Source organism: Cydia pomonella, chromosome 16 (genome assembly GCF_033807575.1).
Source record: "Cydia pomonella isolate Wapato2018A chromosome 16, ilCydPomo1, whole genome shotgun sequence".
Taxonomy (NCBI): Eukaryota; Metazoa; Arthropoda; class Insecta; order Lepidoptera; family Tortricidae; genus Cydia; species Cydia pomonella.
The window spans coordinates 8,603,738-8,631,629 of record NC_084718.1 but is presented as its reverse complement, the minus strand read 5'-3'; the positions used below and the strand labels follow the sequence as shown (position 1 = coordinate 8,631,629).

Sequence of the window (27,892 nt, the reverse complement as noted above, 5' to 3'; positions counted from 1 at the left end):
ACGTGTGGCACATCATTCGATAGGTCTTTAAATATAACATTAAGGTTGCTTTCAAGAGTGTTTTTGTTTCAGTGAATAGATTAGGATACAGTCGCTCAGAAAAATCAATATTTTTTTTGTATTGTATGAAAGTACGAAACCCTCGATTATGCATAGACCGAGTTTTTTTTAAATGTTGTGCCTTCAAGTAAAATCGGTATACGTATTTATCCAAATAAAACTTATTTCAGGTAATCAAACTTATTGTTTGATTACCTATATCCTTAAAGCTACGACAAAGTTGCAAAATTTAAGTGTGCCTGACTTTTATTTCGTTGGATAGTTATGCACTTACAATGGGAATCAAGTATGTTGTTTATTTTAGCTTATATAAGAACATCAAAAGCCCAAACTGTCAAATTACCCCTAAATTTAGCATACAAACTCGTATAATAATACTAAAGTGAATTTGTTTGTTACATAAAAACTCCATGTAGGCCGTGAAATAAAAATAAAACTATTGCAATATAACCGGAATATTGCAGAATGGCCCGATCATTAGCGGCGCGTGCGGTGCGCGTGCGACGCTACGCTATTAAATTTACGTTCCACGACTAGACGTCTTTAAAACTGTAGTGCATTAAGTAGAATAGCGAATCCGATTAAATGTATATCTTATAACACATTGAATGTTGGACGTGACGCTAAATTTCGTGATTTCACGATTTGCGTTTATATGAGACATACCTACTGTAAAGGTAATTAATATGACTGATGTTACGGATTCAGAGGAATTAATCACAATTTGTCTAATTATATTCAAAGGAAGAAATTTGTGACAGTTTCTATTGAACTTATATGAGAAAATTTTAATCGTTTTTTATATTTAATTTAACTTATTATATACAGCCCATACATATTGTTTGAGTATCTTTAGGTATATATACCTACCTGGACTACATAATGCTCAAACTGTTATCAATAATAAACACTAATAAATACAATCTTCGCCCTCTAAGTGGTTAACAGATCAATTTATACGGAACTAAAACAATTCGAGATGGTTCTGGGCAATTAAGCAAAATATACCTACACTATAAAATAGTCGGAATGCTGGCCTGTAAAATAGTGATAAATAGTTTGATTGCAAGATTTAATCGAATTTTAAGTTCGACCGTCTTGCTGTTAAAGTTTTAACTACTATAATTAAGTTTTAAATGCAAAGAGGGCTCATCAAAAGTTACATGAACAATTATATGTGGGAATTGCATTTCATATAACTTCAACTGTTGCAAATGCAGATCCATTGAAACAAAGTTATTTAATGGAAAAAATACTGAAATTTTAGGTGGCAAGGGGGGCGTTTCTTACCTGTTACATTGTTTGCTTTTATATAGATAGACCGATTTGGACATAGTCGAGAGGTCGACAGATTAGGAGTGTTACAATTTTACTTAAATTATACTTTTTTACACTTTTAAAGAAACTTTAAAGTTTTTAATGTAAAGAGACTTACAAATCTTATACGTGCTTTTAGTGCATATTTAAGAAGTAAACAGTTTTATAAGATAGCAAGATCTATGGTGTTCCTTCTAGGTCCATGCTTTAATTTTTTTTATACTATAACCAATCCATACGAATGTTATTCAATCACTATTATAGTGTTGTGGTAATTTAGCGGCGTTTTCAGCGCGCGCGCCGTCACGCCCACGCGCCTCCATCAATCATCGGCGTTCGTTACCATCACGACACACTAATACGCTTGCTCAATGGGATCGCATTTGACCGTTTGGACGCGCTGTGAGGTCACGCTTTAATTAAATAAGTGAGCAATCTAGTTACTGTGATGAGGTAGCTTTCATTAACTACAAAAAATGAGTTCAAATGCTAATGCGATATTCAGCTTGTTGTTAATGGTACTTAAGGTGCCGTAGGTTCAGAAAGCGGAGTTTTTGAAAAATCGTATCGCTTTTCCAGACAATACGGTTGCCCAAAAAATAGTTAGCAAGCTTGAGGAACTTCTCTAGTGACTTCATGGATTGATTTTTGACTATTGCTTTATAGGATAAAGTTACGAACATAGGTCTAAAATCACAAAAGCTAAAAATATGAAAATTGTTTCTTATAATGTGTAATTTTTGTTTTGAGGGAACTCATCAATTAATTTTTTTTTAATGAAAATTTACAACAAATTAAAATTCGAAAACATGATATCCGCGGTATCCAGTACCTATGCACATCCGTCTCGCTCCCGCTTACGCTCAGTGAGAGAAGAGCACGAACCTAAGGGGCCTTCATACTGTCCAGTGGATTATTTAACTACCAATTACACGTTTAAGGTATAGAGGTATATTAATCTACAGTTAATATATTTCATACAAATCCCTGAGAGTATGCTGCTCAATGCACTTTATTGGCCCTACCTATTCAGATATCTAATTTATGACAAAAACCATAAATTAAGTATATTCAAACGGATCTGGCCAAATTTGAGCAATCGACGTTTATGCCCACGAACTACGTCCCATAATACTTACCACTGTATCAGTTGTTGGCAAAATAGCCAATAAATAAGCCTAGCAACAATGCAATACTGAGCCATCGACAGTTCGAATGTGTGTACCGGGATCATATCTGTACGGAACGTTGTACATTATGCAAATGGAAGCGAATTTTCGTAACTCGCCGGCGCCGGCGACCGATTCATCATAGAAATGTGGACGGATCAGCCCACGCGCACATTTTAATGCGGAGCGTTTAATGCGTTATTGCGCACCCGCACCCAACCGGCGTAACGCAGGCGGGTGGAACGCGCGGATAGCTGTTTTGCATTCACCTTTGACGCATTTACAAGATTTTATTATCAGTATTGCTATTCATAAATATCTTCAACACTATTATCAACTGATTACTTGTCCCTCTTTAACTTAGATGTAATGTAAATAACAAACCTCTTTTCCTGTGGCTAAACGGTCCACAGGAAAAGAGGTCTATTGTATTATAACTCCAAAAAAACCAGTTTGCTTGATCGAAGTGGTCACAGTATGTATGAAGGTGTTATGTATGTATGCACTTCGAGTACGCTATCGCTATAAACCCCTAAAAGGATTATGAAATATTTAAACACACGAACATTGTCTCAACTCTACAAATATAAATAGTTTTTGCTAGTAAGCAATTCAAATATTGTGAAATTTACCGCCAAAACTTCGTTCTATCGTAGATGTCTAATGTTTTGGCGTTAAAACATTGAATGATGTTCATTCAGTCGGTTCATTTCATATTCATGGTGTCCGAGGCATTTCGAGGCGTCTGAGGAGTGATAAATGTCGTTTCAACAGATCGGAAACTTAAGAGAATATTAGCATCATATTACGGCATAATTTCCAGCAACTAGAGAAGTTGTTGCTTTAAATAATTGGAAAATTATAAGTTTAATAACCTAGTAGTTAGCAATGTCCGAAGTTTTGTAGGTTCATAAAACATTTCTTATTACATAAGTAGATAATTTGAAAAGTTACGTTTTCCTAGTTATTGTGTTAAAAATATGCTGTTTTTGATTAGTTACGCACATGTATAAATATATGTGTAATGATCATGCGTTTTAAAATCGTTTATCTTGATTTTAGTCGCCTTTTTTGCGAAAACATGTTGAACTAAGAAAGTTTTATTGCATATTTTATGATAACCGACTGCGAAACTATGCAAAATATTTGCTAGCAAGTTGTTTGCCGCATAAATTGAATACTTGATTTCGAAGTCAAGATTGTCGTTATATCGCGATCCGATCGAGATCTTAGATTGTTAACTTCTGTAGCAATTTGAGGTTGTTCCAGTATGCTTTATTGATTGCAACTTGGACAACAAAAATTCCTACCAGGATGTGAAGTTGTGAAAAGTGTTATCTGGGAATATTTACAAAATATACACTCATATATTGTTTATGAAAAAGATGTTTTCTTTATGCCCAACTTGCGGGGAGTTCTATGAGACGTTTTATATAATCTGTTACCATCATATTAATTTCATTTTTATGACAAAACAAACATAAGAATGCAATGATCTATAGCTATGTTCTCGTATGTAATCATACTATTACTAAAGGAAGCTGAAATAATAAATTTAGTTGTTGTTTTACTGGTACACCGGAAGAAAAACAAGTAAACCTTTTTGTTCTTTTTAATTGTCCATGTAGTTAATTCCTAAGAATGTAAGAATATATTTAGCGTTTTCTCATAGTTGCTGATTTTTCCTTCCTGCTTCATTTGTGTAAAACACTGTCAAATTTAATATGAATTATGTAACATATAGCTAGTTGTGGGCAGTCTAAAATCTTACTTCAAAACGATTTGAATATCCAATCATACGGCTTAATATTTCATTGTTTATATTTGACGAAATTGGTTTCGTCATGATGCGAGACTAATGTTAACCCGCAGAGAGACCGTCGCCGGGGGCGGCGCGGGCGCAAGCCTGTGCAAATACTAGATTCGTGAGCGCGCCCATGGGCGACTGGGCACTGCGTGGATCATCCGTGCTACGGCCGCGACAGATCTTGTGCGAAGCAAATCTGTATATATATTTCGTGTCAGTTGTACGTTTGTACTGTAAATATATGACTTACTGTAGATATACCTTTTGCACTTTATGAATTAAATAATGCTTCTTTTATATGGCCTAATGGTTGATTTATTCGGTGTTAGACTTTGTTGACATTTTAGTATTTTGTGGTAACAAAATTACCTTCTTATACATACTATGTAATTCTGAATTTTATTGTCGTTTTATATAACATTTGAAAGAAATCAATGAATAACAGATGTATTTTTATTTCAGGGTTATGTCTAGTGTAATGAAAAGTGAATTTCAATTGAATGCTTGAATATCAATAAGTAATGAGTTAAATAACTATAATTCTAAGTATTTGTGTTTACATACTCTTTTTCGTACTTACTCCATAATATTGTACAATATAATGGAATGAGGTGTTTGTCATAACTTTATGTCGAAAATGCTGTACAAGTTCCCGTTAATGACTGCCGAGCAGCGTACCCTCGACCTGTTTGACCAAACTTCGACCGCATTGATCAAGAAGCATTAAAGGATTATACAATTAAAATCAAATTTACGAAATGTCAAGAGCGACATCGTAAGTTTTGATTGGTAAGCTTATTAATGATTTTAATTTCCTCAGCTGACGGGTATAAGGGCTTTATCAGTTGTTCAATAATGAGTCAGGTTAATTATCAGTTACGAGTTAAAGAGTTTATGATTATTCATATCACTTTCGATATGACGTTTTGAAACTTTTGACATTTGCAAAAGTACAAGGGTTATACAGTCAACATCAAAAGTTGTAACATGGCAAACCTGCATGGTGCAATCACCGCGCGCACTGGCCGGTAAGAAAAAAATATGCCTTTTTCGCTCGTCTTTTTCAAATCGTGGAATTCCAATTACATTTATTTAATGTTATTTTAAGCTTAAACGCTGTATTATTATTTTAAAAAGATTTCCTACTTAATGGGCTGGGCAGCCCTAACGCAGGTGAAGATTGTATATATGTATAATACTTTTAAGTTCTGTTTGTGTTTTAACCCAATCCAAGTCTTATTTGTACGTCACTGGCTCTTGTAACCGAATGAGGTTTGGGTTAGGTTCCGACCCGAAATTTAAGAACGCACGAATGTTACAGCGCTTTCTTCTCGTTTTAAAATTGAAGACTACTTATTTTCTTGACAATAGCTGCTGAAGTTTTCATATGCTTGCGCCTGGTGCCTGGTGGTGGGCCCGCGTAGCCCTCAGTAGCACCTGCTACAGGGATTAATCGTTTGGCTCGATGAAGATTCAAGGAAGTTGAGGCTATTGACGGATATTAGTTTATTTTATTGTACATATTTTTACTGTTATATTTTTTACTATACCCTGGTTTCATTTAGTTACTGCCGCTTTAGTTAGCCAGCTACAAATTAGTGGATCAAACAACGCTTCAAAAGTATCTAACATTCTGTAACAAATTAACAAAAAGTGGAAGTTCTATATGTAGAACAATTTAGACTATAAAAGATATACTTTTGGACGTGAATTTTAGAGATTTATCTACAATTAAAAATTTGATCAGGAATATCAGATACTTTTGTCGCGTTGCTTCATCCGCTACTTTTAATGCTGACTGTTCAATAAAACAAAGATCAAGATAAACATCCGATTCAAAACAAAATTGTGTAAGGAAGAACTAGCATGCGTTGTTTATATTTTGTTGAGCTTGTATACTTAGACGAAATGAGCATGGGTCTTATTTTCAAAGTTTTGTTTTATTTTCAAGATTTTGAATCAGAAAAAACCCTTTTAATTGGTTTAAATTGTTTCTCTATACAGTGTTTGCTGTACCATTTAACCGGATTTCGACGACAAAAGTGGAAGAAAATATTAAACTAGATCAAAACAACTGTTTGTTCAGTTCTGGCAACACTCAGTCGCCGGAATGGCACAGCCGGCGGCGGTCGTGCCCTCGCGTAATGGGTTCAAGTCCCGGTCCTGTCATTACGAGCACTGTAACTGATTGGAATAGCCTTTGTAGCCCTAGCCATAGGGCTGAACCCTGTGGGACTAGACTGGAGACATTTGTCTATTTTATTTGTTCAACTTTTGTGTGGTTGTATCTACATTAGAATTAAATTAATCAAAGCATTCAATGAAATTTAAACCTTAAGATTCGTAATTGTAGCTTTATGATACAATCAAACGCGAATAATAGTAAATGTGTGGGTATGTACAGTTGTGTGCAATATAATAGCAGTACACTCTGCGACGAAGATCGTCTTATAGAAAAGTTTTTTTTCTGGATGCCTTGGGTTTAGATGTAAAGCTTTGATTGGAAATAATAGGAAAGATGTTCAATTACAATTATAGTACACAATTGTATTTTTTTCGTTGGGTTTTACGTTTTTATAGGAATTTCCGCAACTTAGTAAAAACAGCCGATTTTCATGATTTTTTTTTTACTTACAATATCATTTAAGTAAAGGTTACAGTTAATTTTGAAACAATATCAAGTAATGCAGAATAATTATATAAAAAGGTACAATATTATTGGTCTAAAGTTAAAGTTTTTCCTTAACTTACATTTTCTTATGTACTGCTATTATATTGCACACAACTGTAAATGTAAACAGTCAATTTTAGAGTTTAAATTGTATTAGTAATAACTTTCTCTTCACTTAATTTTATACACTGTTAAAGAATTCAATAAGGACTCTGAGGAAATAATTTTAGTAATAACATTGTAAGATACATACATATTTTCATTAATTGATACCAAATGCATATATCGTGATTTTCGGAGCGGGAATATTTAACATTAAACAAAGATTAGGTATTGACTTATAAAACAGAATGTACTCTAGCAGGTTTCTACCTAATGCATAATTAATGAAAAAAAAAGATTAAATTAAAATAAATACATTGTTTAGATTTAAACAAACTTTGCTACAAAGTGAAACACATTTTTTTACCACGCCAACGCTAGTATATAGTAACTGTAAAACATTGCAAATCAAACCCAAATGATGGTTATTTAAAACCTGTCATTCAAAATCATCATTTAAAAGTCAATTTTACTCGCCGACAATCAGAAATCAACTCAACATTTTCATCGAATTACTTCACGACTCTTGTGGATAAAATGAAACTTTTTCTTCCATTTTTGACAAATAAAGAGGGTATTTACGAGCTTGTGTGGTGAAAATAAAATTGTATCGTAGTGGGTATAATATTTACAGGGTGGTCGTTCATGAGGAGGTCATTCATTGGGCATAATATGATATTTTTTCAAACTTACCTATCTGCCTATTTCTACTCTTACTCAAATCATTCCCGCATAGAAAACCCATAGCTTATAAAATATTGTATGTCTTACAATGTTAGTCTTAACATTTGTTGCTTGCAACATTTTAAGAATAAGTTTTATCTATGGCGCGCTGTCAGCGCTCTATTTATTCTGTGCCATAACCGAGTGTAGTAGCTTTAATTAATTTAGCTTTCAATAAAAGTAAATTTGTATATAAAACAAATCGCATTTGATTCATACAATGATATAATAATCTGCAAAATTAATCAAATTGTTTCTCATTCAGCACTAATTCTTAAATAGACATACATTTATATTACACTCATTTACTAGTAATATACACCACCTAATCAGACAATATAAAATTTACCTTATTACAAGGGATTTTGATTCATACTTCTATTTCATGTCCTTTAAAAAACACGAGCTATCTAACAAGTGCCGGCTAAGCGAGATGTAGCGACGTAGCGAATGAAGATCTTAATCGATTTTTAATTAATTAACAGCATGATTCCAACCATGCGAGAAAAAGCTCACATTCATGTTATAAATAGGTAGTAAAAATGTTTTATTGTAACTGTTATTGCTATCATATTAACTTGTAATGCTATTAAATATTAAGGTTACTTGAGTGAGGCTATAACAGTGGATGGGAGTAATTCTAACAATTACGAGTATTTACTCGTTTTTAACCCCAAGTATTCGTACTATTTTTTGATGAGTTTTTGATGCATATTGACAGGGGATTTTTTTTAATACCACGTCGGTGGCAAGCAAGCATACGGCCCGCCTGGTGGTAAGAAGTCACCGTAGCCTATGGACGCCTGCAACACCAGGGATATTACATGCGGGTTACCGACCCTTTACATTAAAATAAAAAAAAAATAAAATTAAATAAAAATAAATAAAAACCCGTACACTCCTTTTTTGAAGGACCCCATACTGTAACCCATCTGGATAACCTCGGCAGGGGACTCATTCCACAGACGAAGCGTACGCAGGAGGAAATTCCTCTTAAACCCCACGGTGTGAACACCCTGCCGACGGCGAGCGGTGATAGAAAGCGGCCGTTGGCATCATGTCAAACAATTCTTCAGAGCACAGCCCACTCTACAAGCGGTACTTAAAGGTTCAATACCGCTTGCGAGTTTGGGATCGTCGACGATTAGTAAAGCGCGCTTTTGGACTGAGTCGAAGGGTCCAAGCTGGCATCCAGGTGCTCCTGCCCAAAGGTGACAGCAGTGTGCCATATGGGGTCTGACTTGCGATTTTTATAGCAGCAGGATAACAGTAATTTATGTGGTAATTAACTATCTTTTGTCAACTCCTAAAGAGGTAACATGTCGCAAAGCGGCAAACCTTAACGCACATTACGTTTGACGGGAAAAGTTTCACAAGTTATCAGGCGCCCATCAAATTCATCTTCGATCATATATCCTCGGGGTCCGTCCGGCGCGTAACGTCAGTGAAACGGCGCATTAGCGGCCAGCGGCGTCCGCGCAGCCTGCAATCACCCTGATTTATATCATTCGGTCGGCGAGAAAATGTGGGAACATTTTCACTATCCGACTCATAGGGTTGTCTATTGAGTTTCCCTTTAAACAGAATGTACTTGGCGTTATCTTTAGGTATATTCTAAATTTTATACTCCATCCAATATTGAAATGCTCAGTGGTTTCAGCTTTTACCTAGGAATTTCAGATATAAATGTCCTGGCAACGTAGAAAAAATGGCATACACAAAAATGCAATATCTATAATCACGTGTATATATGTGTAGTTGACATTCATTTTCAATGTCACTAGATGTAACAAAAAAACTTTTATTTTGTTTAATAGCTTATCTAGAATTTATATCGCTAGACGTAATAATAAAATTTTGAAGTGTTTAAAATCCAGTAAAAACGTCTCTACCTTCACACCGGTGTTGTCTTTGAGCCGTCCTAGAAGTCGCTTTTTATGGGTGGCCATCTTGCAGGGGCGAGTCACCCTCTGCCGGAAATAAAATTGCATATCCTTACACCCTGGAGAGTACTGCCTTTGTGTGTGTCTCTTCACACGGGCAGGGGCAGCATCAGATTGGTTTGCCCCTTACATCTCACTGAAGTGTCAAAAGGGCATATACGTATTGGATTTGGCTACACGCACGCCTCCCAAATATCCGGACCTGGTGGACCGGTGATGGATATAGAAATATATAGTAATCTCATCCTGGGGGAAAAGTATTAGGTATTATTTTTCAATCAGGACGGATAAAAGTTACTACGGGATATATATATATTTGCGATAGAGGGTTTTATATTTTTATATACCGACAAAACCAATCAAACACATAAAGAACCCTTAAATGACAATGCTATATTATGTAATAATTTACTAACAAGACAGAGATATACTTATCTCGAACAAGTTCCTAATGACGCCAACCCTAGACCAAACCCATAATTTGATAAGAAGAATCATCGCTCCGGTTCTCGATTGAAAGCGACAGTTTCCGCCAACTGGACCGGTCGCGAGAGTCGACGAGAGGAAAACCAACCCCTTTTAGAATAGCCTTCTAATTAGTATTTATATCGACTGGTCGCAATTAAACGCAAATAGATGGAAAGCACGTGTAATAGACATTGATCGGTAAGGATGGCTAGCCTGTCTTTAGTGAGTTTCTATATTTGGAGCTGGCAAAGAGATGCATGTTGTAAATGGACGGATGATGACTTTGCATGTAGTTTATGGGCCAGGTGTCTAGAAGGTACCTACCTTAGACACGATGTTTACAATACAAATATAAATGTTAGCAAAATAAATCCCAGTGCAGAGTGGACGGCTTTTATCTGCTTAGTGAAAAAAAAAACAGAAGTTATTGTAAATATTTTAACCAGGGATCGGAAACCGGTATTTTTTGTATGGGAACGAAAACGGTATTTTTTCGTTCTTTGTTAATTATTTCATTTCTAATTGGGTAATCTAATAATACGAAGTCGTTATCTAAAACACAAGCAAGTCCTATATTTGGAGTATAAAATAAACCGAAATATATGTTTATTTCAAAGTTTTTCCAAAAAACCGGTTCCGATCCCTGATTTTAATAATTACTAAATAGGACTGTAAGGTACATAATTATTAGACATAGAATTTTTTTATTTAACACCACATCGAAAAATGTTTACAGGCAATGCTACAAAACATTATAAGCCTTAAAATGAAACTTAATTAGGCACAAATTAATGTTTACATGTAGATATAAAAAAACTTTTAAAATTATGATGCTAAAAAGGAGCGAACCTCAGCATGTGTTGCAGCAGGCTTACCTACTACAACGCTGGTTTTCAGGCCGAAAATAATATAGGTATGCATATATATATGTTTATGTTTGTGGATATATTTATAAGATTATACTGTATGATACTATAACATATGTGAAAGTAGGTTTAATGTTTAGGCTAAATAAATACGTTGGGTAATAAAGTATATATTGAGGAAATAAATAACATGAATGTAATAATTTTACTATGAGTAGGTACCGAGATTAACAAAGTTGAACGGCGCATAAGAACGATTTCGACCACTACAGATACGACGGTTTTACTCTATGAGTGAGTTAAAACCGGTTAAAATATGTTGGTATTTTAAACTACACTCATATTTTTATAGCTGTCATAGAGAGAAAATTACACGCAATGACATAAATCATATAAATTCACACGGTAAGCGCGCATCTGCCGACACACAGAAATGAGTCACCGCAATAAAACGATACACTAGACATCAACGCGCCGCCACTTGAACTCCGCGCGCTTCTTAACGGTGTGAAACTATAACATAACGCCGCGGCCGGCGGGATTCCTGTAAACTGCCGCATTAATTAGCCGTATCACGAATTAACGCAGCCGTTCCGCGTGACCAAGTCAAAGGTCTACAAACGAGGTTCTCACGTACTCCGAACACTATTTCACACATGTTCTCAACGCACGGAAGCTCTGAAATGCGGATGAAACTAACGGTCTACCGGCGTTTCACATAATAAAAAACTGTGTTTCATACGTGCCTAAATAAACATTCCGTTGTATATAACAGTAAAGAAAAGTATAAAATGCCGTTCATAAAAGCATTGGAACGATAATCTATTGGGATTGAACGTGAAAAATGTTATCGAAAAAGCGGTAGCGTAATGAAAGCAGTTTTATGCGAAATACGATAAACACGTCATCGACCCCGTTCGGGCGGGTTCGGAAGCGTTCAGCGGTTCCTTTGAGGGGCAGTTTAATTTCTTAATCCTAATTGAATTTGTTTGTTCCGAAGATAACGCAAGAGGCGCGCTTGCACCAAACTAATCGACGATGAAGGTTAGATGGATGGTACGGTGATTAGACTCTTTGTGCTATCTAAAGGTGAAGATATCTTTACCTATTAGTAAGACATGCCACTCGTCGTCAACATTTTATTATCGTTGACCTATATAACTTTATTAATTTACTATACTGTATATATTTGTTTTGTACTTCTTTGCTATCTTAAAACAGAAAGAAAAAGATGTCCATGTCACACGACATAATAATGGGATCATATGGTAATTAAAATTTTATTATCTTTAATAAGTCTTTCATATTTGGTATTTTCAAGTTACTTTACTTAATCAACGTTGATATAATGAGATGGCAGAAGCCTCATTAGGCTCGGTAAGGATGCTTCGCGTGTTTGGCTCTGGGGCCTTGAGAACCGTTATTTACGAGTTATTATGACCGACGGTCACATTAAAAAATATTTAACTTTTTATCGTCTTTAACATTTTCATATCTTCGCACTTGTAAAATTCCTAAGTGATATTTGCAGTACCTATCTATGCAAAAACCTCTAACATTTGAGGTTTTTTATGCAATGTGACAAATTAAATCCTATTTGCCATACTAAAACCATCAATTTGCAGACAATGGAACTTAAAGAAAATATTAATGTAATGATACACTTTGAAAACAATTCGCACAATCGTTATCTTGTTTCGTTTCGGTAACAAAATGTCAGACATGTCGAGTTGATAACCTTCGATAAGAAAAAGTAAAACAAATAATAATACGAGTGAAAATATAGCTGTTATTTGATTGGTAAAATGACATTTCAGTTTTGTTTTTTTTTTTTTAAAGTGCGACGTTTTATTTTTGACGTCATAATATTGATGCCGTTACTGCAGTTCTTCCGGCTTGCCAATTTGAAATTGAAAGCCTTAACGGTTTTCTTTTGTTTCTTAATTGATCAGAAACCCTAGGATCGAGTGCTTGCGCAGTGCAACCGGCGACACCGTCAACTACCATGGCTTTCTATTGTTTGCCGTTCCAAAACACAGCACTTTAAGGCTGATTTCACACCGACGGCGACCACAAGGGCCGACGTGTCGTCATCTCGCCACGCTACCGGCTCCGAGGAAGCGAAAGCGAATCAATCGCATCGCTTTATCGACACAGTGCGTGACCGAGGCCATTCTTAGGAAAGCGAAAATAGGACATAGTCGACACGAAAAATTTAAGAATAGGCGCTGCGCTTCATTGCGTTTTTTTGGATGTGGCCGAATGGCCCCGAAAGGAAATCTTGTTTCGCTTGACTATATGATGATTTGTTCTACCTGTTAGTTTTTTCGTTAGTTTTACGTGTATTTTTAAAGCAATTGGTTGACCATTAAGCTCACTTTAGATTACTAATGCTTACAATACAAAATCACGTGCTTGTTAATTAAAATATAATAATAATAATAAAAGCCTTTTATTTCTCGAATCTTAAATTATTTCGTATTTGATTTTATTTAGCTTAGAATAAATTTAAAAGTGGAAAAATTACTGCCTTGGGTGAGACTTGAAATCTCTTTGATTTTATTTTTATAAAGTATTCAAGAACCCCGTGTTGACAGGTGAAGGCCTCCTCCAAAACCCTCCATGTATTCTGATCCTTGGCCACTTGTGTCAAATTTAGCCCGGTAAGTTTGCTGATTTCATCTTGTCATCTCATAGTGGGTCTGCCTTTCCCCCTTTTTCCTAGATATCCCTTCCATAACGTCACCCTTGCTGTCCAGTGCCTATCTTGAGTAGGTGCTACATGGCCCGCCCGTGCTGTCTTTTTATTTTTTGTATTTTTTTATGTCTATTTTATTAGCATACTACACTGTATACGCTTATTAATTAAGTAATCATATACTTAAATTGTTACTTATCCATAAGTTCCAACTTTAACATTGTTTTTAAATTGGTAGTCGTAGCCACCCAAGTCTATTTTACCTAGATACAGGCAGTTAAGTTTTTTAAGCCGCAAGCCAGTAGCACGTCATTCAGTCACGACTGCACTACGGTAACCGTGGTCATCGAATTGTATAAATTTATTTAAAAGCTTCGGCTAATTTGCTTTTACTGTGTAATTGGCTTACGATGGAGCACGCGACCGTTTGAGCAATCGGTTCGAGAAATAACGAACATTTCTGCCAGCTTCTCTCGACAAGAAAGATTTGGCCATTACAAAATGGGTTTGTATGATGCAATGATCTTATAAAATACTACAAGTGATCATTAAATGCAATATTTCGGCTTTAAAGGGACGACGTCCCTTAAAAGATGAAAATTGATTATATTGAATTTTTAATAGTTAGCTTTCTAATATCATTACTAATAAATTTGAGGAAGGCATGTTTCAGTACGAGTAGTAGTAGTAAAACACTTTACTTGTGCAAGAAAGAAACATAAAGCACACATCATTAGTACAAAGGCGAACTTATCCTTTTCAGGGATATTTTTCAGTTAACCTTTGAGCAATTGAGGAAGAATTGGAGGCAGTAGATACCCAAACTGTACAAAACGGCATAAAAAGAAAAATATGTTTCCTAAAAGATAAGTACACCTTTAACCTACAATATAGGTATGTACCTATACGTATACTGTGGGATATTAAATATAATAAATGCATAAACAACCATATATAGTTAAAATTAATAATACATTATATACCATATAATACCTACATATATACAAATACTACCAAACCGCACACATCTTTTAGATCAAGTTACGTCCAATAGCCATAACTGTTTTAAATTCGCAAATAACTTTAGCGATGCGATGCCACTCCAGTCACTTAAGTAAAGGTACATTTTTTATTTCACAATTGAAGCTTTAACATTTTAATACTATAAAAACCGCAACACCCTGTGCTAGTTTTCACCGACACCTAATTTACGAGTAGCACGTTACAGTATCAGTCGTCAAAGCTCTAACGGGCTCGCGGCGCCCGCGCCCGCCGCCGCCACCGCCGCCGCGGCACGCGCGCTCGCGCATCAATTATTGCGTCGTGAGCGCTCCCGCGCTACAGCCAATATAAATAAAACTGCCCAGCACACGCCATTGCGAGATTAAAGGAAAGTAGACGCGATTCCTTATACCAAATGTTATAGAATAAATGGTTTCACGTCAGCTGTGCCGTATTGATGAAAAATAATACTAATTACCAAGTTATTTCCGTAGATGAGCAGAACAGTCGTTAGAGAAAACCAGCTGGCAGTCGTATCGCGATTTTCCATGGTACGAATCCAAGTTGTTTGCCTAAATATGCATGTTTCATGATTACTAGACTAGTTAAGACAAAGACTCTGACCTATGATCGGTAAAACATGTGTTTCATAATCGTAAGCGCTAAGCTACCAAACTATTATAACAAATTAAAATCGATTTACTCAATGACTCAGTATATGCTTAAAGTCCAAAAACTAGATTCAATTGACCATGAGCTGGAAGAAAAGGAATGATTTAAGCAAGTTAGTAACTAGTATCAATTCAGCTATCGTAATAAAACAGTATTGCAATTTTTGGGCCCGTCTATAATATCTTTAATCTGGCCGCCACGGCACAGTGGCGCAATTGTAAAATGCTAGATCGAAAAGGTCTCGAGTTCAGACCCCTTATCTTCGTGTCAGTACTCCACATAGGTAATGTGATGTATACGAGACATTAGCCGCACGTGCCGTAGAAACGGTGCTTAGCCTCTTGCAGTGTAAATATGATTCATTGTTCAGTAAAATCCTTTAATTTATAGCTTGCGTAACAGACATTAAGTATTTAGTCCAGTAAATACACTTCCTATATCCATACACTTGAGGCTTAAACTCACAAAAGTGCCATCCTACGATAGAGATTATTTTACCAGTTTCTCAGAACTGCGTAAAAGGTTTTATCAAATGTTTTGTACAAGTAAACAGACTGTATAGGTATTAATATTTAATATATGTGTCGATAGGTACAAAATCTGCCTCTTATGCGATCGTGTATTTCTCATAATGACCAATTACGTCCGATAGAGAGAGTAACATAAAAATATAAAGCTTTTTACATCTTGCCTTGTTAGTATTTAAATTGACGAAAGTGAGCGCGTAGTCAGGAGCAACCAATCATGTTAAAAGCGTCGTGTAAAGTAGCGTATCGAAGGAATCAATCGGCCACGTTTATTTCGGCTTTCGCGCAAATGGAGGTAAAAGTCTTACGCGATTTCGGTAAATTGTATTAAAACAAATCGATAAAAACGTAAATTGATAAAGTTTTTTTTCCAATCACTTTACGCGTGAGTGGTTCGTGATTTAAGGCATCTCGATAGCGTCTCGCCACGTCGTGAGGCTTCTGCTGCGCCCGCGTTCACGAAATGATCATTTTCGATTGTTTGTTTACGTGACTCACCAGAAAATGTATGGGGAATACTATTAATACTTTTTCAATTGGAATGCCGAATTGAGCCATTAGAATGCCTCTGTTTAATAAAGGAACCGTTACTATAACACCTTTTAATGTTTTTAACTTAGATTCAGCGTAACAAGCAAACATCATTTTTACAATATTCTTTTTTCAATAACTATGATTTGTAATGTATGTTTGATATCTTACTATTTTAGTACTCTTAAAATAGGAAAACTATAGAGGCATCTGGAAATGATTGGATTATAAAATTATTTAAGCCGTTGAAGTTTTCCCTGATATACTTCCGGCCTATAATTGAAAATGCATCCGTTCTGCGCATTTTCTCTAAGTGCTCAACCACTTTATGTCGATATAATGTTATGGATATAGATGTTTGTAGAAATGTAACATACTTACTGGTAGAAGCGAAAGATGATTGAATCTTTAAACTTAAGTAGTTTATGTGAATATTTAACGGTTTGTATTTTTGCATACATTTTTGCGATTCACGGCAAAGCAAAGTGCATTATAATTTATTTGATCCTGAAAAACACGATCTAACTCGTATTAATATCCTGTAAGCGCATTACTTAAAGTCAATCTATGCGTATCGTGATATATACTAAGTCATAGTTGTAACTATACCTAGGTATGATACTAGTATCATTCACTCGATTTCTGCCATACTACTCATGCGAGGTACCTACCTAATTCGGATCAGCGTAAGTGTGCCCGTGGCTTTCGGCGAGCAATAATAAACACTATGTATGCCGATACACTTGCCAGCTAGGAACCTGTACCTTCGTGTTGTTGATTATAAGAGTACCACGTGGACACATTTGATTGGAAAGAAATACATAATGAACGGTTTTATTGTTAGGTTTACAGTCGCATTTTACGTTTATTATTGCAATAAGGATGCGTTGTAGGTAAGTAATATCTTTCTACCTGAATTACACATTTCTCTTTAAATCAGGAAATAACATTTTACTACCTGGTCTGGTAAAACTTAATAAATATGCAAATAAACCTTTTAAGATATCCTAGCGATATTAAACACGAGCAAAATAGTCGATAGGAGTAGGAGTAGGTCCATAAAATAGAAAACAAGATCATAGTGCCAGGTTCGTATCGCCACATATAGTGTCATCATCAAGTTGTATCAGCTCAGGTAATCTGTAACGGGCCAGTTATTGGCAGTGAGACGGAAAAGCGTGGCTACTGCATTAACAAACGAGTTTATGAGACGACAGCGGCGCGCGCGCCGTCCCGCGTCGTTACGTACCCATGTTATAACCCCGCTTTATCTAACAAATTTGCATATCAACATATTTTATTGAAATGGTCAGATCTTTGACACACAAAATGGCTTTATAAAGAATGTATAATATGCAGATTCAATATTAATTTGTGAAAATTAGTACCTCCATTAGGTACTTCATTGATTTTAATGTTCTTTGTGGTGCTTTTGTTGATTTTAGTTGTGTGACAAATAATTAAATCGACTCTAAAGTACGCAAATGCTATTTATATACTTGTCTTTGGCCACCTGAACCTTTTAGAGTACGAAGTTTTGTTAACTAAAACTCATCGTTTTAGAAGTAGTGGATTTATTATTCAATTTTCACTTGCATATTCGTGCCTCCTATTACTGCTACCTCCATTACATCAAATACTGCTGCTCCTCAGCCTACTGTGGTAACCGCATAATATTCAATTGTAGGAAACCGCAAATACCTTGGATCCGCTGCTTTCGCGATGTATCGACTCCGCTAGCCGAAGAAAGTGGGCTAGTGATTCACAATGCTGTTTGATAAGCTTTAGTCGCGTGTCCATTTTATGTTATCGCTTCATAGTTGTTTTAGCATGGAAATTGATATTTCGTAATATTGTTCTTTTATTCATACAAAAGAGGATCACAAAGTAACATATAAAGAATCTTTTTAGTAAGGTATTTTTGATGTTAATCTGTGGTATATCTAGCCCACAATTTTTTGCCAAAAAAAGGTTAAATTTCAATAAATATGTCTTCAATATCTTCATTTATTGTAGTAGTGCTGAATTTTATTCCTCTTTAGATACGGTAAGTTACACTAACAGTTTTGAATGATTCACGGTTAGTTTCACTACATTGAAATAAAATAAATAAAAACAAACAATATAAAAGGTAATCACAGTTTATATCCCGGTCGATTTAAGTGTAACGGTAAGTTACAATTTTGTAATTATATGTATAAGATTTTGACGCCGGCATTTTTTTTTTCTTTGCCTAACAATAATTCTATGAATGAATGAATTATCAATGCCTCACGTTGAAATGTATAATGGATTAGTTTGTAAGGTATTCTTGTATTACCTGCCTAAGAATTAAACATTAAATTGCTGAGATAAACTAACATAATATGTTATCGTTTGCATTCAAAGCTTAACAGTGAAACTCGGTGATTTCACTTAGCGTCCGTAATAAAATACCAGGCTGTAGAGTCTATAATTTATGCTCTCTGGCACGCCTGAAGCTATCCTGTTTCTTTTGTCCAGGACTGGCGGTTAGTAAAATAATTAAGGTTAGTCTGAGCAAGTAGTCGATTATTGCGGTTACTTGGAAACCTAATAAGGCGTGTTTTAACACGTCGCCTGGGTCACTCTTTGTTAGGTACATATAAAATAAGCTGTTTCGAATACCACTATGAAAACTGTTATAAAGTTTTAAACTTTATGACACTGTCCAGTGTCATTTTATATCCAGGGGCTTATGTTCGAAAATATTTAGGTACTACTAGTAGCCTCCATGTAGGAAAACATAATTAGGGAATTGGAATAGTCTAGGTCTAGTTTTCTTCTGGATTTATTGGTTAAACAGCAGTAGTTTTCAAAGAAAGTTGTGCTTAGGACAATTTTCGGGATAGACGAACCCCGGCATCCTCTAGGAGGATGCAACTACAAAAACATTATGATGAGGAGGTGGACTGGTGTAGTTTGCTAGCGACAACGCAGATCTTATAACGTGCCTATGATATCATGAAGAAAAATCCGTCAGCGTTTCCTATTTGTGACTTGAAAATGTCAAATATACCAAATTCTATACATCGCCAGTAGTCGCTCTCTGTCTATAGGATAGTATTCAATTTAGTCCCTTTACGTGCTGGTTAGTTAGTAACCTGTACAGTACATATCTTAGATAAAGACTGGTTATTAATATAATTTCAAATAGATCAGAGGAAATTGCATACGAAACGACCTATTTCCTGTGCTCGTTAATCAGTAATTTTTGAATAATCGAACTTTGATTTAATAACATCTACTGATGCATTTGAATGTGTTGGGTGTTTCTGTATGTATTTGTATAAGTATTAACGGGTGCACAAAATGTCGTTGAAATTTAAATAAAAAAGTGATTAACTCACTTTGTTGCAATACACTATACACATTGATTACTTTGTTAAATAAATTTGCTTGTTTGCATTTATTACCTACTTAATCCATATATTTATTATGATCGCGTGACTCGCCATCATTACGGCATCGCCGTCAAGAATTAACCGACCCCACACCGACCGAAAATAAATTAAAATTGATTACAATCATAACAATGGCCTTAAAAAATTCTGACGAAATAATTAAAATGCTCATACGTTGCAAATTAGTTTCAAGAACCCATGTATCCTCAGTGTAAGTACTTAATGACTTATACAAAAATCACTGTAATGTAATATTGAAGAACCATCTGATTCTGCAAATAGCCGGAGGTTCCCAAAGTAATTTTATTTAATTAAAATATGTTTACGAGTATGTTTTGCTTTTGCGTGCGTTTACGTGCGTAGTAATTTATCTACTATTTATAAACTTATTTACCTATATTTCTTATAAGTAATTAATCTTCTATTTATAAACTTCTAAATAAAATGATGAGCTATATGCGACCCTATTGACTACTGATTATGTATTTGTTTTGCTTAAAATATGTTTATAATAAGTGACATAAATATTACTCTAGAAACTACTACTACATTGTATGTATTAGTATTAGTTGAATATATACCTGCCTACCTAAAATTTAATGACATTTGTCAATAGATTTCTTGTATCTTGTTTGTAGTTGTTTAGTATTCCGCTTCTAACTTATTTGTAGCTATGCTAACTTATTTGTTTTAGTGCGGCTACTGGCCGATGACTCGAAATGTGATGAAAAGGAAATAACTTAAATCAGTGTCAAACTAATCACTGGCGAAATAAAATATATTCTCCTATAATAATCAGTAAAAACCCAGTTAAATAGTATAGTTTTATTGCAAACTATTTAAATAGTGAAATCGTGCTAAGTGATAAATAATAATAGATATACAAGGAAGCCATCACCAGCAGAGTCCTCTGCCAGCTGATCCAGGACCCGCAGTCGGTAAGCCAAACTAATTTCATTTGGGTTAGCATAGTAATTAAGGAAGCAAAACCTACAGTCCACTGGCTTTATGCCACAGTAGTTGTTGCTTATATTCACATAAAGTAAATTAAATTAAAGTAAAATTTAAATTGACGTACTTTTAGTACATTTAAATTTTTATAATATTATGTAGCCCTGTTTTCAGCATTTCCATTTATCAGTAAAAAAATAGGGAACTTATTACATCTGATATTAACGACGTTCAGTAATAAAAGGCGTTAATTATACTACAGTACTGCCAGAAAATCATGTCTATACCTAATTAAAAAGCTCGCTGCGTTAATACTGCTTGAGTTTTGCCCTCGTGACTAGTGTTTGGCAGATGTAAAAAAAAAATAGTTTATAAAATATGCCTGCAGGATTTTTGGTAAAATACATGAACCTCAATCATGCCAACTACCACTGTTATGTTCATGTTCAAGCTACTTTACTTTAGATTTAAAACGGCTATTCCTATAGTGAATTTCTGCATTTTGCTATTTACGATACGGGGCATGTAATGCGTGTCCAGTTCCATGTAGCCGCGGCATATAGTGTCGCGTTACGTGCAGACTGGATGGGGCATGAGACTATGGCGGCGACATTAGGACAATAATTTCTTGTATCAAAGATCTTAGTGAACAAATTGGTAATAGGGCATATGTATACACGGAAAATCGGTAACATATTGCGATTTCATATGCTTCATACAGCGCGTCGGTTAGAACTCATTTTGATTGATTGATTATTTATTTGTCAATAGTGGATTGATATCACTAGCTTCTCATTTCGGTCGCACTTATAAATTGTTGTCAGCGAGATGCGCTGAGTGTGATAACATCTGAGTGATAAATTAATAAAAAACGACATAATAAAGAAAAAAACTGTACTTATGTGATAGTATAAGCCAATTCTATGTCAATTGACGCATTGAACATGTTTATTAATTGATCAGATTTACTAATGATCCTATTATTTACATGATTTTATCACCCAGTTTTCTGAATCACGTTGTGATAACTTGTTTAACATAACTTCGTAAAATTTGCAAGCAAAGTTAATTATAAAATTAGGAGACCGTTATTCAATTCTTGACTTATGAATTCAATTAAAGTTGAATACTCACAGAAAAGAAGAATGTCTAATCCGTTATTTGTAACATGGTGGGCTGTATAAGATATTATCATAAAATAAGGACGCTTCCTTACTTTCTAAACTGCAAGATCAACATGACCGAGTCACATCCAGCGCCCCAATCTGGTAGCAGAGCATGTTACTAGGTATTACAACTCTTGCCTCGCTAGTAGCCAACTAATCGGCGCTCCGGGGTCAAACCGTGTAGAAGCCTCTCGGCCCACCACGTTTATTATAATAAGTAAGCGCTAGTACCCATTATAAGCAGTATAAACCCAGCTTTAAGTCCTTTTAGACTTACAAGATTACTCTTTACGTTGCCTCATGTTCCCGTATTATAATGGAATTATTTTCACATTAATTTTCTGTTGCATTATGGCACTAGAACGTGATTTACTTATTTTAACGGAGAAAGGCGATAGTTACGGTCTGCTGATGGGTACTAGGTAATGAATCGGGGCTTGTAACTGTTCTGTTAATACAACGCTAGGAGTAAAACGTAACGTAACGTAGGTATAAAACGTGAGCGTATATATAAAAAGTGAATGTTGATTCAGTTCACCTAATCACAAAAATATTTCTTTGTAGTGCCACATCAATAATATTACATTTATGATTACGTCGTGAGTCCTTTTTATTCTCCTAAGAAATATGATTTGAATTGAGTGCCAGTGAAATGATAGTAAGAACCAGCTTTAAATATGATACATCCATCATTGTAATAGGAGCCAATATCGTTAACACAAAAGATTTTCCGGTATTAATTAGAAAATAATTTCGTCACAAGTACATAAAATTTGGGTTTGCTACCCGGATCCGAAAAGTATGAAATTATTAGGATATGGATCCGGATCGACGGATATTCCCATACATTTCAGATCCGTCCTGCAAACCCTACACACAATGCGTGTGAGTAAGCGGTATCAGATTATCTTACCTATTAGCGCATCCACGTGGTAAATGGTTTTAATCTCATTTGCGGTAGACAGCTTGGCGGCGGGGTTTCAAAACTGAAACAATAACATAGTATATGTATAAAATAAATGCATATCTACACAATTAGATAAGGATAATGGTTATAATGAGACCCGTTTATCTATATTCAACTTTATTTTCACCACACCAGTTGGTAAAGGCCCTCTTGATTGTTCAAAAACTGATGAGAAAGTTGCATTTTATTCACATGTGGGGCAAAGTAATCTGATGCAAATTTTGAGTTGTTTTCCTACGAGGGCCGTTTGATAAGTTTTTTTTTTACTTTTTATAAAACCTTTTTTTGGTAAATGGCATTAACACTGGCTGGTACAATCTTTCAAACAAAAATTTTTCAAAGAAAAAACAACAAATTGTCACTTTAACCATTGCTTAACTGTGATCACCTATAAATTTTTACCAACTATGGAAAAATCGGAATTTCGTGACGTTATTAAACATTGCAAGGGTTGCAGTGCTGCCACAATAAAAACTGAACTTAATTCTGTTCACGGCACTAACGCACCAACGTTGCAAACTATTTATACCTAACTGGTTAAATTATTTTAAACGTGGTCGGTTAAGCACATCTGATGCTCCACGCTCTGGTCGCCCAATCGAAGTCACTACTGAGGATGTTGTTTAAGAAGTCCATAATATCGTACTCGACGACCGCCGAGTAAAGGTGCGTGAAATAGCTGCGAAGATAGGTATCTCCACTGAGCGTGTACATAAAATTCTGCACGAAGATTTGGTTATGACTAAGCTTTTTGCACGATGGGTGCCTCGTGACGATCGAACAAAAACGCGAACGAAAGTGAATTTCAAAGCTGTGGGAATTTTTTGAAACGAGTTGTCACTGTGGACGAAACTTGGATCCACCATTATACGCCAGAATCAAAACAACAGTCCAAACAATGGATGGCTGCTGGCCCCAAAGAAAGCAAAGACTGTTTTGTCGGCTGGGAAGGTGATGGCAACAGTTTTCTGGGATGGGCGAATGAATTATCATGATTGACTACCTAGAAAAGGGGATCACTACCACTGGCCGTTATTACGTAGACTTATTGGACCGTTTTACAGCCAAATTGTGGGAAAAACGACCAAACTTATCTCCACGAAAGTCCTCTTTCATCAAGACAACTGGGGAGTGCACACCTCAACTATTATAATGGCAAAAATTCACGAATTAGGCTCCGAGCTGGTTCCTGATGCTCCGTATTCATCGTACTTAGCTCCGTGTGATTATTACCTATTCCCAAATTTGAAAAGATGGCTTGGAGGACAAAACTTTTTGTTGAATGAGGACTGTATCGCAGGCGTGAACGGCTATTATGCAGACCTCGACAAATCGTATTTTTTGTACTTCGTGTTTGGCACTTCGAAGAGATTATGTTGAGAAATAAATGTAATTTGTAAAAAAAAAAAAAAATTCCTTAAAAAAAAAAAACGGCCCTCGTACGTAAGCGGGTAGAATTGACTTTTACATGATGATTTTGAATGATGAATATTTTTAATGACGTTCATTTGGATTTGATTTTGTTTGATATATTCCAGTTAGTATTTTCTTCGGGTTGGTGTAGTGAAAAATTTGTATTTCACTCGGGGGCAAAATTTGTTTAACGGTGCTGTGCCTCGAAACCCTCGCATTGCACAAGAATCCATTTAATGAATTTAATTTAGGAATCTTCCACTTGCTCGGGTATCGGGTAGCGGTTAAACAACAAATTTTCCCCGTTGTAAAATAAATAACTGTTGCATAGTAATGAAAGAGCGTGGAAATGTATTCTCTGTTTTTGTTACTATTGTTAATTATTATTATTTACCTAAAGTAAAAATAAATGTTCACGATATTAAAATAAAAGACAATAGGCGCTCGTTGCAAAACTTTGACAAATGCACATCATCAGGAAAGAACGTAAATAAATAGAAGCTTGTTTAGATACATAATGACACTGCTCAAGGGAAGCCGTAATAACAGTCGTTAAGAAATAATAAGCTAATATTGCAAGACGTTAATTTCATCGCCAACCAATCCGATTGCGTAACTGTTGCTCCGGAGTCCCCAAATATTTTCTCCGTGGTTTCTATGGCAATTTTCATTGTGAAATTACCAGAGAATTAGTTGCATCGTGATACAGTGATTGCCATCTGGGCATTGGTCATTGGAAATTAATTGCTTGATCTTTGAACTGTTGCCAAATGTCTTTGGGGATTGTTTAATGAATCTATAGTTTAGCATTTATTTCACGGATGTCCCTGGCAGAGAATAAATAATAGTACTACCGTACAGAAAGGACACCTCCTACAAAACCGAAGTTTGACAGCTATTCAGGGACAAATCATGCTGTATCTTTTTGATGTAATGCACTATCCCTTTCAGCTATTTAGGGCTGTCAAATTTCAAGTCGTTATCTTATCTGTGGCTGTGCATGCAAAGGGACGTTAGGTTGTGCCAACCCTAATAATTGCTCGGAGCAATGCTGAGCCGAATGGAGCCCGAGGAGGAGGAGAATGCCCGAACCCTCTAGTGTCTCCCCACTATCCCTGCTAAAATGGTTTCTGGAGTAGGTATTAGCACGAAAGCAGATTTTGATTTCTAATCTGCTGATGTTTATTTAACATTAATTTTGAGGACGTTTTCATCTGTAGCGAGTAGATAAGTGTGTGTAACTAGAAAACTTCGTGAAATAAATTTAATTTATTAATTTTATTTTATTAAATTAAGTAAATAAATTTATTTTATTTAAATAAATTTATTTCACGAAGAAGTATTTTCGCCATCATTTAAAAATAAAGCTCTGACGTTTATACTGGCATATCTCCATATTCTCTGCGACGCAAACAAGTCTAAAGCTCGGTTGGATGTCAGGGAGCATGTGGATAATACTTAGCTACTCAACAAAGATGGACTGTCATCCGGTATTGTTGTGTTTTCGTAGGCATTAGATGTTTATTGGAGGTATATCAAAATGAGGCAACTAATTACATAGGTATTATATGTATTGAAATCGTTAAATTCGAAAAACTTCGTTTAACATAAATGAGTAATTTTTATTTCAGACCTATTCATATTATTCTTAGTACCTATATGTTAAAACATTGGTTTTACTAACCTAACTTAAAAAATTGTTAAATAAACTAAGTTGAATTAAATTAAATAAAACGCCATTATTATAATTCTTCTTCTTTCGTCTTTCCATCCTGTTACCTCCTGCTGGGGTGTAGGGCTCTTTTTCTTCCACTGACTCAGGTCCTGGGCAGCATTAGTAACCTTCTCCCACCCCATCCCCAATGGGTGTAACTCTTGCTCCACGGAACGGCGCCAAGTAAATTTAGGGCGACCATGTTGCCGTTTTCCGGGCATCTTCCAGGTCAGGGCCATTTTGGATAGGTGGGTGTAAGGCTTACTGAGGATATGCCCAGTCCAATGCCACTTTTATAATTAGTAATGCTATGACAATATTTCAGGGTTAGAAGCTATTAAAAAAAAATAGGTATATTATAATGGACATTTTTATAAGCTTTATTTATATCGAAAATTAGAACCACAACAAGTAAAAAACAGTCCCAAATATGTACCAAACATCAAGTTAACCAACTAACCACTAAATCGGTGAAAGATTGCTAAAACCGATTATATTGTACACCTGCGCAAACCGAAACAGTAATTTGTTTCATCTCCAATCTTAGCGTACATACCTTCTTCGAATGGCTATTTCATAACAAATGATGATACGCTGTTGCCTAACAAGATAGATTCTCAGATCGTAGCGTGTGTATGAATGAATTTGCCGAAACAAAGGGTACAAAACAATTTGCGGGCGCCATTTGAGGTTGGCTTGAACTGGAACACGCGCGATTGGCCGCTACACACGGAATCGTTGATAGATTAAATTTTATTTAGCTCAATGTGTAAAATGGTATGATGAGTAGCTACCGATATCCTTGGTATTAGAATATTCACTTAACAGAATAAAAATTTCATCAGGTTTGATTATAAAACTATGAAATTCCTTTAATGAAACGAAAATGGCACAAAATATCTTTAGCATCTTATTTTCATTATTCCTGTTATATCTGCGTTCCATGTAGATATTGATTTAAAAAGAGTTTAATTTATTAATAAATATGAATGGATAATTTTTAACGGGTCTATTGCGAATCGATTTTGTTTACCTTTGTTCCAATTTTGCGACGCAGTTTACATTGGTCTCGTTCGCGTATAACTGATGTCTTAGCAGAATGTCATAAACAGATATTTGTTTAACTACCCGACAAATGGCGTATAAAAAAATGTGCGTAGACATCACAAATTCAAACCACTCATCACACGTATGTTTTATTATTAAAATATTGATTAGAGATGATGGGTTTAACTTGTCGCTAACTTGGGGACAGAAGGAATCTTTCATCGGATGTGTGCGCCGGTGTTGTGACTGTTGCGTGTCGGACTATTGACAATAGTATACACTGAATCATTAAAACAAATAAACTTATTTCAATTTAACGTGGATATATTATCGATTAATCAAACTAGCAGACCGTGTGTCTTACAATTTTTACATATCATGTACAATAGACGATGATTCCGACGTACAAAGCGATGGGAGCCTGTTATTAATCGTCACCGAAGATTAATGCGACACTGCAACATACCGCCATTCTGATCTAGGTTAAGGCTATGAAGCAAGCTATGGTTTCAATCTGCTCCTAATACAATGGGTTAACTAATAGAGGCGCTAATTAAGAATTTTACCGCGACTGCACATACGCGTCCATTGTGTTATGACGTCTTTTGAAACACGGGACGTAATAAATATCATATTATAACCCCAAAAGTTTGTGC

General features: G+C 35.4%; 1 protein-coding gene across 1 annotated transcript in view; it reads right to left on the bottom strand.

The window, feature by feature from the left end:
- The window catches only part of LOC133526117 (transcription factor hamlet-like), a 115,148-nt gene that overhangs the window by 45,501 nt on the left and 41,755 nt on the right, over nt 1-27,892 (bottom strand). Inside the window, exon 2 of the mRNA XM_061862592.1 lies at nt 23,009-23,081. The gene's annotated coding sequence lies outside the window, so the exon portion shown is untranslated. The remainder of the gene's footprint in view (nt 1-23,008; nt 23,082-27,892) is intronic.